Below are 13,260 nucleotides of genomic sequence, written 5' to 3'. Positions count from 1 at the left end.
TATTATTGCTTTGTATCCCAGAGAAAAGGGATTTAAATATAGTTGCTTATTTGTCAAATTTTGGATATCAGGTGATTTATTTTCACTTTAGGCTCATTTTGTTTTACTCCAAGCAGTCTTCAGTATTGGTGACACTTTCACAGATAACATGGGCTTCATCTCTGCTCTGTCTGCAAAGGTTGACTCCGCAAACTATTATATATTCTTCTATGGCTTAACAGAGGTCCTCATTTCTCAGAAACTTAATTTTCAGAATGATCTGATGATCATGTTTTGATGTATGACTTCTGAATGCTGAGAGTTTGGGCCGATTACCTTTCAGCACTCAGCTCTACATAGAATCCCCAGTAGTTCAAAGAAACTTCAAAACAGTGCTGAATAGGGTTGTTAAAAAAAAAAAAAAATCACATTCTGTACCTGAGATGGATCTGTGATGACCATGTTTCCCAGCCACACTAGTCTCGGCACATGATGGGGTTGCTGTTAGCCAATGAGCAAGACCGTATGCGACCTCCAGCTCAGAATAGGGGAAGCCAGTTCCAACTCAAATTCATCTTCACAGGTTCTGGATTTCAGGAAAGGCCTCTCTAAGAGGGTGACCTTTAAGCAGAAACCTGCATGTGATGAGAGGGGAAGTGAGGTGAAGATCTCGGGAGAGAGCAGGCTGGACAAAAGGAAAACAAACTGGAGGCCCAGAGGCTGGGGTAGATTTGGTTTTCTGACAAAAGAACAAAGATTCATAATGGCTGAAGCAGAAAGGGAGAGACTGTGAGGGGATAGAGTGAGCAAGGCAGGGAGGGGTCAACACAGAGAATTTTGTTTACCTTGGCAAGGAATCTCAGCATTATTTGGAGTCTGGTAAGAATCTACTAGAGGATTTTGAAGAACGGAATAATGTGACGGTGATGCAGGCAACTGTGGCTTTAAGTCCTCTGTCATTTTGTGTGGTGACATTATTCTTCCATTATGCCTTCCCGTGTACTCCTAGAACCCCTTTAGTAAAGGAGGGGAAAATCCTTTGTATGTAACTAACATGATACACCTGTACTAGTATATATGTATATAGACATGTAACTAGTAGGGAACATGAAGAGCATCACCTTGGACTCACACGTTTTACAGCAGTTTTAGCCATACAGTCCTACCTGTTACAAGCCGCTCTCCCCAAGTATCTGGTCCAAGTCCCTGTGTCAGACCTTGCAAGGTCTTGGAAAAACAGAATAACAGATATTCTGCTATTTGCAACATTCTCCTTTTAGTCTCACCAGTAGTTCATTGTGCCTGGAATAACGTTTCCCAGTGAATCCTCTTCTGTTCTTGGGGTCAGGCTTCTCTTATAATAGTTTTTTGGCATCCTTGCATACAGACCTTGACAGGTCCTTCCTTCTCGCCCTCCAGAAACAGGAACTTACACTCACCCTCTGTCATCTCTCCATAATACATGTCTAGCAGGAACCCTACCTAACGTGCTTTAGAGGAGTCTTGGTCGCTGGATCAGTAACTCATAACATCAGTCCATTATGGCACAAAGGGAGTCTTCTGTATCCTCTACAGAGGGACTTCCTCTAACTTTCCACCAAGTGATGTTCTAAGTAAGACTTCTTGACCTTGAACTGTCAAGACCAAGACATCCATTTTTTTTTCCCTGGAAATTTTTGCCTTCAGTTCAGGTCACCTTCGAGTCTTCAAGGAAGATGAGTCCTTTCCTTTAATGTGCTTTTCTCCCGTGTTACTGGTTTGCTCACTAAGCAAATATTTTTGGGTTAAAGTGACTCTGTATTTGACGTCAGGTGAGGAATGAGGTCCAAGTGCAGACTGAAAAATCAGGGAGGATAAAGTGCCCAAAGAACGCTCTGATCTCTCAGGTTTCATTGCCCCACGGAGGATCTGTTTGTTCATCTGCAGTTTTTGTTATTGCTATTTTGCTTTTGGAGAAGAAAGACTCATTAGTGGCCTAGGCAAACAAAAGCTTCCAGCACTCTGCAGAGGTACGGAGAATGAAATCCTTCTCTTTTTCAACCAGCCAACATCTTTGGACGTGACTGATCTGTTGGCCTGAAGAGTTTACAGGAAATCAATGCTTTTACTTCTGCTGAGGAGCTCATGGAGCTGTACACATAAGATCCTCAGATACTCAGAAAGAATGTTTTCTATTTTCCATGGAAAGCTTCTCTGCTAAATGGAGCCCTGACGTAGACCCTTATTAGAGTTTTATTTTTTTTTTAAGATTTTATTTATTTATTTGACAGAGAGAGATCACAAGTAGACAGAGAGGCAGGCAGAGAGAGAGAGGGAAGCAGGCTCCCTACTGAGCAGAGAGCCCAGATGCCGGTCTCGATCCCAGGACCCTGAGATCATGACCTGAGCCGAAGGCAGCGGCTTAACCCACTGAGCCACCCACGCGCCCTAGAGTTTTAAATGTTACAATCTGCTGGGACCACCTTGGTGGCATTTATCATTTTACACAAAGTTCAGATGCGCCTGTCCCACTCTCAACAGCCCTTTGTTTAAGAAGTTAGTTCCTTCTTCAGTTTCCATGTCATTTCAAAGTCTCACTCTTTGACTGTTGTTTAAAAGCTTAAGTATCATATCCAAAGAAGTCTTCATTTTCCTCTCCATAAAGCTGTCCTCTGCTATCGTGCATATCAAATTCTGCTTTTGCACCAATAAGATACCTGTCTCCCTACCCACTGCATTAAGTGAACAGATATCATGACCAAGGATACAGGAATCATTTTAAAACACATGGAGTCCTGGGGTGCCTGGGTGGCTCAGTGGCTTAAAACACATGGAGTCCTTAGAAAAGATTAAAACGGTAATAACCAACAGTCCTGCATTTTCTTTTCTTTTTTTTAAGCTGCTATCTATCTATCTATTTATGAGACAGCCTAAGCAGGAGCGAGAGTCAGAGGGAGAGGCAGAAGTGGACTCCCTGCTGAGTAAGGAGCCAATGTGGGGTTCGATTCCAGGACCCTGGGATCGCAACCTGAATGGAAGGCAGACACATAACCCACTGAGCCACCCAGGCGCCCCCAGTCCTGCATTTTCTTTAAAGCTGAGGCTGCCGCATGGCAGGGGACGAGACACCGAGGGGGCACTCTCCTGGAACGCCTTTGGCAGCATGGGGAAGAACCAGCATTTCTGCCACCTTCATCAGACAACACTTGTAAGGCAAGATCCTAAAAACATTACATTTTTGGAACAATTTCATTTTGAAAACTCCTCTTGCTACTTTATAAGTAGTTTTTAAATTGTCCAATGGTGACTGCTGCAAAGTCATGCCTTTCTGGTCTTCTTTCTGCTGCTGCCTCATATGCTCTTGGCTTCGGGGACATTTACATTTAGGTCATTTACTGAGTTCTGTTTTAACCTTGGGCTTCTGGGTGCTGTAGTTCCACTCCATTGTTACGTTTTGTTTTGCTTTAACCTGCTGCCCGATGTGCCATGTGGGACTGGAACACACCTCCTGCCAGACACAATCCTGAATTTATTAACTTGCCATTTTTTTTGACTCTCTGTGGGACCTGACAGACAAGCACCTCCGTGAAAGGACTGTTTACCCAACACCAACACCTGCCAAGAAAAACAGAAAGAAAAACAGGAGGCAAAGAAGGCAGAACGGGTAGGAGTACGCATGTGTTTAGAGATTGGAAGAACCTTTACAAAGTTATTGTTCAGGGGTCTGGGAACACGATTCCTGCTGTTGCCAGAAACATCCCGTCAGTGACATCTGGTCTAATATCTTAGCAAAGAGAAAAACCTTGAACTCTTCACTTCCGAGACAACATAAATTAAAATCACAGCAGACTTCTGACAGGGAAATGAACATTGTGATCTCAGCGGGAGTCTCTGTGGGGTGGTAGTCCACTGGGCTACAAAATAATCTCTGTAATTAAACATATTTGGCCTCTTCAGTGTGTGGGAGAAGTCACGGATGAATGAATAAGAGGATTTGATTTGAGGTTGGAAGGAGGGCGGTCCTGCTAAGACAGGGTCAGCTTTTGGGCCAGAAGGCAGGAGCAGACGCATGTTATTTGGCTGGCTGACGGAGCCCCTGGATAATTAGCAAACTGAAGTCACGCCTTGATGTTTTCATCATTTCCCCATCCCCAGTACACGCGGGGAGAGGGGAACGGAGATGCAGTCACCCGTCCGCGCTTACGTAAAGCAGAGGCCTTCCCTGCTTCTCTGTACGCACTGTGTTTCTCCACAGGGGTTCCTCCTCCCACAAAGCTAACAAACAAAATCCCATCTCTTCTTTTCCTCTTATCCCTGACACTGATAGAAACAGGACTTTCAGAGAGGAGGGAAACATATACGAAACAAGAAGGCTATCTTTCTTCCACTACATTCCAGAAAAGAGATGGTGCCACTGTGGCTACACCTTACAGAATGATTGACCCTTAGTCATAGAAATGAAAAGCAAGTTACATTCATCACAGCTTTTTGAGGCATTATATTTCCCAGCTAAGTGTTGTCCATGGAGAACCACCAAAATGGCTCTACTCAGGGAGATTCCAGTTTCGGCAGGAATGATGAGAGCTCTTTGACTCTCTCTCTAGAATCATGGTTACCATCCCTTGTCTTCCACATTCTTCTGCAGAGATGAGCAGAGCCAGTGAGGAAGAGCACTGAACTGCCAGAGACTCTGAGTATCATGGACTAAAACCAATAAAACACACAGAGCCCGGACCTCTCGTTTTCCTCCCACATGATCTAGGCTCCACACAATGGCATTCCACTCACATGATGTTGAGGTCCTCTCCTTTGGGTGTCAGACCTTGTTTCACAGGATCCTAAATCTCCATAGTTGTAGGTCCCTGGAATGTTAAGTGTGTCTCATGAACGAGTACATCATGGTGAGATAAGTCCCTTTTCACTGGGGAATTCCCTAAATCTTTAGGATGCTGACTTGTAATGCAAAATTCTAAGAGTTGCACAATAGAGAACATCTCCAGAATATGTTTGACTATGAAGCCCCTATGGTTGTAGCTGATCAGAGTATACACCAGTGTCAAGCTTGCTGTTAATGGTAACTTGGAAGGATCTCTGGGATGACTTGCTTTAAAGCTCTGTCCTTGATCTTTTTCTTTTCAATATTTTTATCAAAAGCTTGGATGGAGTCATAGAATGCATGCTTACCAGATATCCTGAGGACCCAAAACTGAAATGGATAACAAATTTATTAGATGACAGAGTATGCTTTCAACAAACGGACCAATCTGTTGGACTGGGTGATGAACCAAATCCAGCAAAGTAAAATAGAATCAGAGGAACTTAGAGTCCTTTCCTAAAGTCCCCAAATCACAAGTATGGGGTGAAGAAGATGTGACTGTGTAAAGGAATACTCAGTGTCTTCATTTGGCTACAAGGTCAGTAGGAGATTATGATGAAGGGTTTGAAACCACATGTAGGTTAGCGGCAAGTCTGAGGCAAGATGAAGGCCATTTGTGTAATGTTTGCAATTCTGCAAGAAGGAACACAGGCTCGAGTGAGGTTATGTCCATAAACACTCCATCCCCTGGGAGTGAACAGGCCGGTATGTACAAGAATGTGAATGGCTGTCACACCCTCCACTCCCTGGTGGGGTCAGTGCCCGGTGACTCACTGGAATTATAATTCAGGAATTGTTACACATTTAAACAATACACATAACATTCTCTTCCAAATGCTTGTAACTTAAAGTAATTCTGCTTCATTGACAAGTCCTGACACTTTCCTTGGCTAATAATCCCTCCCAAATTGGAACTTATCTCTTCATTTCTATGAACAAGACCTTTACTAGAGTCTCACAACTGCACTGTCATAATTGTCACCTCTTCCTGGCTTGCACGTGTGTGTCTCTGAGTTTGTGTGTGTGTGTGTGTGTGTGTGTGCGTGTGTGCACTTTGAAGTTGAGTTTCACAAGAATGATGAATAGATGATATTCACATCTTAAAGTAATCCCTTATCAACATTCTTTGTTGGAGAGCCAAGACAATATTAATGCTAAAAGCTAACATCTATGGAGTATTTGCTATGTGCCAGGCAATGTTATAATTGCTTAAATTAAATCCTTTCATTTTTACAACTCCCCATTTCCTCTCCCTCTGGCAATCCCTGGCAACCATGATTCTATTCTCTACTTTTGACTATTTTAGATCCCTCATATAAGTAGAATCATAAAATATTTGGCCTTCTGAGACTGGCTTATTTCACGCAGCATGAAGTCTTCCAGTTTCATTTGTGTTGCCACAAACGGTAGGATTTACTTCTTTTTTAAGGCCAATATTCCATTCTACATATTGACTACATTTTCTTTAGCCATTCGTCTGTGAATGGACATTTTGGTTGTTTCCATATCTCGGCTGTTGTAAATAATGCTGCAATGAACACGGGGGTGCAGATATCTCTTTGAGATCCCACTCCAGTTCTCTGGGATGCATACACAGCAATGGAATTGCTGGATTAGATGTAGTTTTATTTTAATTTTTCTGAGGAACTTGCATACTATTCTCCACAGGGGCTGAGCCATTTTACATTCTCACCAACAGTATAAAAGGGCTCCAATTTCTCCACATGCTTGCCAACACTTGTTATCTTTTGTTTCTTTTTGGATAATAGCCATTCTACAGTTGGGGGATGTTATCTCATAACCTGATTTTAAAAATGAGCACAGGACTGCACTAGACATTTCTCCAGGAAGACACACAAATGACCACCATGTATATAAAGTGTGTTCAACATCACGAATTATCAGGGAAATGAAAATCAAAACTATAAGATTGCCCTTGTACTTGCTTTTATCAAGACTTTTATTTATTTTTTTTTTTAGAGATTTTATTTACTTATTTGACAGACAGAGATCACAAGTAGGCAGAGAGGCAGGCGGTGGGGGGAGGGGAACAGGCTTCCCACCTAGCAGAGAGCCCGATGCGGGGCTCGATCCCAGGACCCTGGGATCATGACCTGAGCTGAAGGCAAAGGCTTTAACCCACTGAGCCACCCAGGTGCCCCTATCAAGACTTTTAAAGTCAAGTTTTATTGAGACATAATTTATAAATAATAAGTTGTACTCCTATTAAGTGTACAGTCCAGTAAGACAAAAGCATATGTACTTATAACCAACAGAAAAATCATTTATAAAATATTATCATCACCTTCAAAAGATTCCCCAGTGGCCCCTTCCCGGTAAAGTGCCTGCCCATCCCTGACTCCAGGCAACAAATGATCTTTCTATCACAATACATTAGGTTTAGCTTTCCTAGAGTTTCCTATAAATGGAAACCTATAGTATTTATTCTGTTGTCTTCTTTTACTCATTATAATGTTTTTATGGCTCATCGTGTTGGGTGTATGAATATTTCATTCCTTCAGATTGCTGTGTTGTATTCTACTGTGTAATTATACTACAATTTGTTTAGCCACTTACGTGTTGAAGGATATTTAGATTATTTCCAGGTTGGGCCATTATGAATAAAGCCAGTCTTTGAATATTTACAAACAGCCTTTCTGTGGACATCTGTTCATTTTTCTTGAGTGAATATGGATTAAAATGATGGTCAGGGACACGTGGGTGGCTCAATCAATTGTCTGCCTGCAGCTCAGGTCATGATTTAAGGGTCATGGAGTGGAGTTTGGCATCAGCATCTGGCTTCTCACCCAGCAGGGAGCCTACTTCTCCCTCTGCCTGCCTCCCCCCACCCCTGCTTGTGCGCTCGCTCGCGTGCACTCTCTCTCTCTCTCTCTCTCTCGTGCTCTCTCACTTTGACAAATAAATAAAATCTTAAAAAAAATTTTTTTAATGATTGGGTCATATGGAAAATGTTATTTAACTTTATAAGACATTGCCAAACTATTTCCACAGTGGTTGTACCATTTTATATTTCCACCAGAAATTAATAAGGGGTTCAGTTTCTCCAAATTCTTACCAAAATTTGGTATGGTCTGTCTTTTTAATCTTACCATTCTCACAGGTATGCAGTAGTATCTCATGGTAGATTTAATTTACATTTTCTTGATGAATATTTACATTGAGTTTCATTTCATGAGCTTATTGAGGATTCGTGTAATTATTCTCTGATGTATCTGTTTAAATTATTTTTTAAAAATGGGTTGTTTGGGGCACCTGGGTAGCTCAGTGGGTTAAAAGCCTCTGTCTTCAGCTCAGGTCATGATTCCAGGGTCCTGGGATCGAGCCCCGAATCAGCTCTCTGCTTAGCAGGGAGCCTGCTTCCCCCTCTCTCTCTGCCTGCTTCTCTGCCTGCTTGTGATCTCTGTCTGTCAAATAAATAAATAAAATATTTTTTAAAAAAACAGGTTGTTTGTCTTCTTATTAAGGAATTGTAAGATTCTTTACAAATTCTAGATACAATTCCTTTAATCTATAGTGGAAGAAAGAGAATGTTTAGTTCTTCAACTTGCTTTTTTATTTTTTTTTAAGATTTTATTTTTTTATTTGACAGAGAGAGAGATCACAAGGAGGCAGAGAGGCAGGCGGGGGGGGGGGGGGGGGGGAGCAGGTTCCCTGCTGAGCAGAGAGCCCGATGCGGGGCTTGATCCCAGGACCCCAAGATCATGACCGAAGCCGAAGGCAGAGGCTTAACCCACTGAGCCACGCAGGGGCCCCTGCTTTTTTATTTTTAAGGGTTTTTTCAAAGCACAAAATTTTGGAATTTTGATGAAGTCCATGTTAAAATTTTTTCTTTACACTTTGTACTTTTTGTGTTCTACTTTAAAATTTTGCCTGCCCCAATTTCACCAAGATTTTTCTGCTGCTTTCCTTTAGAATTGGATATATTTTGTTAATTTTTTTGCATATACTTGTTAGCTTTCCTAGTTCATATTTTAACAATATAAATTATATTGATTTTTCCAATTTCAAGCTCTAGTTGTTAATTGTTAACACAATGAAATGCAATCAAACTTTGTATTTTAACTTTGTTACTTTTAACTCAATTGAATTTATTTTTAAGTTTGAGTAGGGTTTTTTTTTTTTTTTTTAAGATTTTGTTTATTTCTTTGACAGAGATCACAAGTAGGCAGAGGCAGGCAGAGAGAGAGGGGGAAGCAGGCTCCCTGCTGAGCAGAGAGCCTAGACACGGGGCTCAATCCCAGGACCCTGGGATCATGACCTAAGCTGAAGGCAGTGGCTTCAACCCACTGAGCCACCCAGGTGCCCCATTGAGTAGTTTTTTTTAAGAACCTTACATTTTTTTTTCCACAGAAGATTATGCCAGCTGCAAAAAAAACAAGTTTATTTATTTACTTCCTTTCTAATCAATATATCTTTTTTAGTTCTTTCCCTTTCCCCCTTATTGCATTGGCTAGAACCTTCAATACAACATTGAATGGTAGTGTTGGGAGTGAATATGCTTGGCTTGTTTCTGAACTTGGGGGAAAATATTTCAGTTACTTATCATTAAGTATGAAATCAGTTTATGATCTTCATAGATTCCACTCAACAAGTTGAGAAATAGATCTATTGTTATTTTGCTGAAAGTTTTATCAAGATTGAGGGTTAATTTTTTAATTAGTTTTTTATATCTATTTAAATGGCATTAGAACTTGTATTATTTCTTTTATTAATTTGGTAAAGTTCATTGATTGGCTATCAAATGTTAAACCAACTTAGTAGTCTCAGGACAAACACTATTAATATATATATATATATATATATATATATCTGTATAGGTACTTATATTGCTGAATTTGGTCTTAAAATTGTTACTATAAAATATATTATTAATATACACATAGATGAGCTATACTAAAATTATTCGTTGTACACTTAATTGAGGTTGCTTTCTATTATTATGTCTTCTGCACAGTGTAATCTGCCATTAGTCTAATTCAGTGAGCTTCTCATTTTAGATTTTTTTTTTTCCCGTCTGTGGTTTCATTTGGTTCTTTTTTCTATTTCTATTGCTCTCATTGAGTTCACATTTTCCTTTATATACTGTAAGGTAGTTTTAACATCCTTGTCTGCTAATCCCATCATTTCCATCTTTTTCCATCATTTTGGTCTTTCTCTATTGAGTGATATTTCTCCTAATTATAGGTTGCATTTTCCTGCTTTAAACGTCTAATAATTTTTCACTTGATTCTAGACATTGTAAATGATATGTTTTTTTAAGTCTGGATTTTGTTGAATTCCTCTACAGACTGTTGGGCTTTGTTTTTAAAGGTAGTAAAATTATTGCAAGTTACATTGATCTTTTTGAGTTTTATTTAAGCTTTGTCAGGGAAGGTCCAGAGTAACATTTACTGGAGGTATGACTTAGCTCTTTTACCTTCTTTCTTTCTCTTTCTTTCTTTTTAATATATTTGACACACAATATTACATTAGTTTCAGGTGTACACAGTGATCTGACCTTTTATACATTATCCTATGCTCATCACAAGTATAGCTGGCTTCTGTCCTGACACATCACTATTACGATATCATTGACTATATTTCTTATGTTGTGTCTCTTATTCTTGTGACTTACTTATTCCAAAGTCATCCCACTCCCCTTCTGGCAACCATCAGTTAGTTCTCTGTATTTATAGATCTAATTCTCCTTTTTGTTTACTCATTTTTTTTGTTGTTGTTGTTTTTAGATTCCACTTACAAGTGAAACTGTACGGTACTTTTCTCTCTTAGCCTGACTTACTTTACTCAGCATAATACCCTGTAGGTGCAGCCATGTTGTCTCAAATGGCACAATCTCAAGGGATGAGTTAATCTTATTCATGAGGTTTGACTCATACAGGGTCTCTAATAAATGCCCTAGGTGATCAGTGTGGACTTGTAACTCTGACTGCCTGGAACTTCATGCCCTGTACGAGTTCTTGGAAGCATGAAGCCCACAGATCCCTGGTCATTTTTTTTTCTCCAAACACGTAGAGTTTTACCCTAAGCATGCTTATTCTCGTGTCAGGAAAGACACAAGGTTACCTCTGTGCAGATTGCTAGAGTCCTTTTTCTGCGCTGCTCCCTTCTCTCTGAATTCTGTTATGCATAGATACAGGGAAATTTTGTTTGCAGTCATGACAAGAGTAAGAAGGCCCACCTTTGCTTTCCCACTACAAGCAAATGAAAAACTGAACAAAATAAGTGAAACAACTGTGTTCAGGCATTGGACGGCAGGTGGCCCAGATTGTGATGCCTGAGGGAAAGAAAAAGACCAAGAGGACCTATTCTCTGCTTGGAAGCACGTTCCTTATTATACAGCGGGGAGGATCATTGAGAGCAATGAACTAAGGAAGCACAGATTGGTCAGAGAAAGAAAGTTGGTTGGCGTTCTGGGGCAGAGTTGTAGGGAGGAAGGAACTGTGAGAAAAGAAAGAGCTTCAGAAATCTACTTGGGAGACTTTTTTAGTTTACCATAATTTCTGCTTCTGGCCAGCCCAGTGGGTGTGAAATCATAATTCAGCATGGTCTTAATCTGAATTCTGATACCTAATAAAGCTGAGCATCCTTCAGTATATTTGATGGCCACTTGTTTTTCCTCTTCTAATAAAGCATCTGGTCAAATCCTCTGTCCATTTTTCTTTTGACTTTTTGTCTTATTTATTGTTTCTTCTACCTTACAAAACTCCCCTAGCCCCTCTAGTGATTTGTCAGTAGGTTCTTTGATGTTTTCCAAGAAGGAGATGACAGAATGTAAAAAAACAATATGTTGCTTCCTCACTTCCAATTCCCATGCCTTTTTTTTTCCCTCCTCACTGTGATGATGCATAATGACAATAAGTGGTGAGAGCTCATATTCTTCTCCTAAAGTGAAGATTTAAAAAATTTCGCCATTGGGGTGCCTGAGTGGTTCAGTAGGTTAAACATCTGACTCTTGATTTTGGCTCAGGTCATGATCTCAGGATTATAAGATCAAGCCCCACATTGGGCTCTGTGCTCAGCAGGGAGTCTGCCTGTGATTCACTCTCTCCATCTCCTTCTGCCCCTCCCCACTCTCATGCACGCTCTTTCTCTGTCTCTTTCTAAAATAAATAAACAAATAAATAAATAAATAACTGAATGAAATCTTTTTTTAAAAAGTTCAGCATTAAGTTTGGTGTTCGTTCTAGGTTTGTTTTTAGATTCCCTTTATCAGGTTAGGACTGATCACTTTATTCCTAGTTTCTCAAGTCTTTTTATTATGTGTTTATTTTTACCCAAGAATCCTGAAGGGAACTAAAATTTCCCTGTCAACAACTTCTGCCAGTGAAAGAATATTTTTTTCTAATTTCTGCTTCCAGAACCATGATTTGTATTACTTTCCAGTTCCATTTCTCTGCCTCATGCAGCCTCAAAGCCATCAACTTCTGTTCTCACGCAGGGAGTGAGACCCATGCTTGTGGATTAATAAGATTAAGAATACCCCACAAATACTCCACTCATCACCTTAGTTAGAAAACTCTATTTCAGGTAATGAGCTCACTATCCTGATTTTCAGATTGCTTTTTTTATATATGGATTTTCCTTTCTTCTTACTAATATAACTATGTGTTTAAAACAATGAGTACTGGGATGCCTGGGTGGCTCAGTTGGTTAAACAGCTGCCTTCAGCTCAGGTCATGAACCCAGCGTCCTGGGATCGGGTCCCATGTCGGGCTCCCTGCTCGGCGGGGAGCCTGCTTCTCCCTCTGCCTCTGCCTGCCACTCTGTCTGCCTGTGCTCACTCTCTCTGACAAATAAATAAAATCTTAAAAAAAAAATGAGTACTGTACCTTATCCCAGTATTTTGGGGGTGTTTGTAGCAAGTTACTATTCAATTTATCCAATCCACAATATTAGCAGAACCAGAAATTCTCCAATTGCACCATCATAGTTCAGAGCACTAAAAGAAAGTAAAGAGAAGGGTTGGACAGTTAGAAATAGGAAGAAACACTCTAACGTAGTTTGTAAGATGAAAACTATCAATGTTCTGGTCATCTTCCTTCATAAAATGCCCACTAATTTCTCCTTGATGTTGTTGAATAGTGGCTCTGACGTAGGATTTTCCATAGTTACTGTGTGTACTTCCTTTGAACCTGTCAGTGGAATGATGCATAGCCCAAAGCTTGGAAGTTAGTATTCTTTATAAACTTGTAGACAGCGAAGAAGGGAAGGAAGGAAAGGAAAGGAAGGGAATGGAAGGGAAAGGAAGAGGAGGAAATAAGGAAAGAGAAATCCACAGAACATGCCTGAAAGCCTTTTCTAAATGCAAACCTCAAACTGTAACCAGGAACCTTGTAAATGCATTCCTTAAGTCATTAACTTATTCTTCTAAGAGTGAAATAACACTTTTAACTTCTTTTCAAAAA

General features: G+C 40.3%; 1 long non-coding RNA gene across 1 annotated transcript in view; it reads right to left on the bottom strand.

Annotated features, from left to right (window-relative positions):
* LOC116593370 overlaps nucleotides 1–12,783 on the bottom strand; it is a 55,970-nt gene extending 43,187 nt beyond the window's left edge. The window contains exon 1 of the long non-coding RNA XR_004286880.1: nucleotides 12,685–12,783. This is a non-coding gene — a long non-coding RNA (uncharacterized LOC116593370). The remainder of the gene's footprint in view (nucleotides 1–12,684) is intronic.
* Nucleotides 12,784–13,260: the final 477 nt, after the last annotated feature.

This window comes from Mustela erminea, chromosome 6 (assembly GCF_009829155.1).
Source record: "Mustela erminea isolate mMusErm1 chromosome 6, mMusErm1.Pri, whole genome shotgun sequence".
NCBI lineage: Eukaryota > Metazoa > Chordata > Mammalia > Carnivora > Mustelidae > Mustela > Mustela erminea.
The sequence above is the reverse complement of the archived record's forward strand: the minus strand, read 5'-3'. Positions and strand labels throughout refer to the sequence as shown.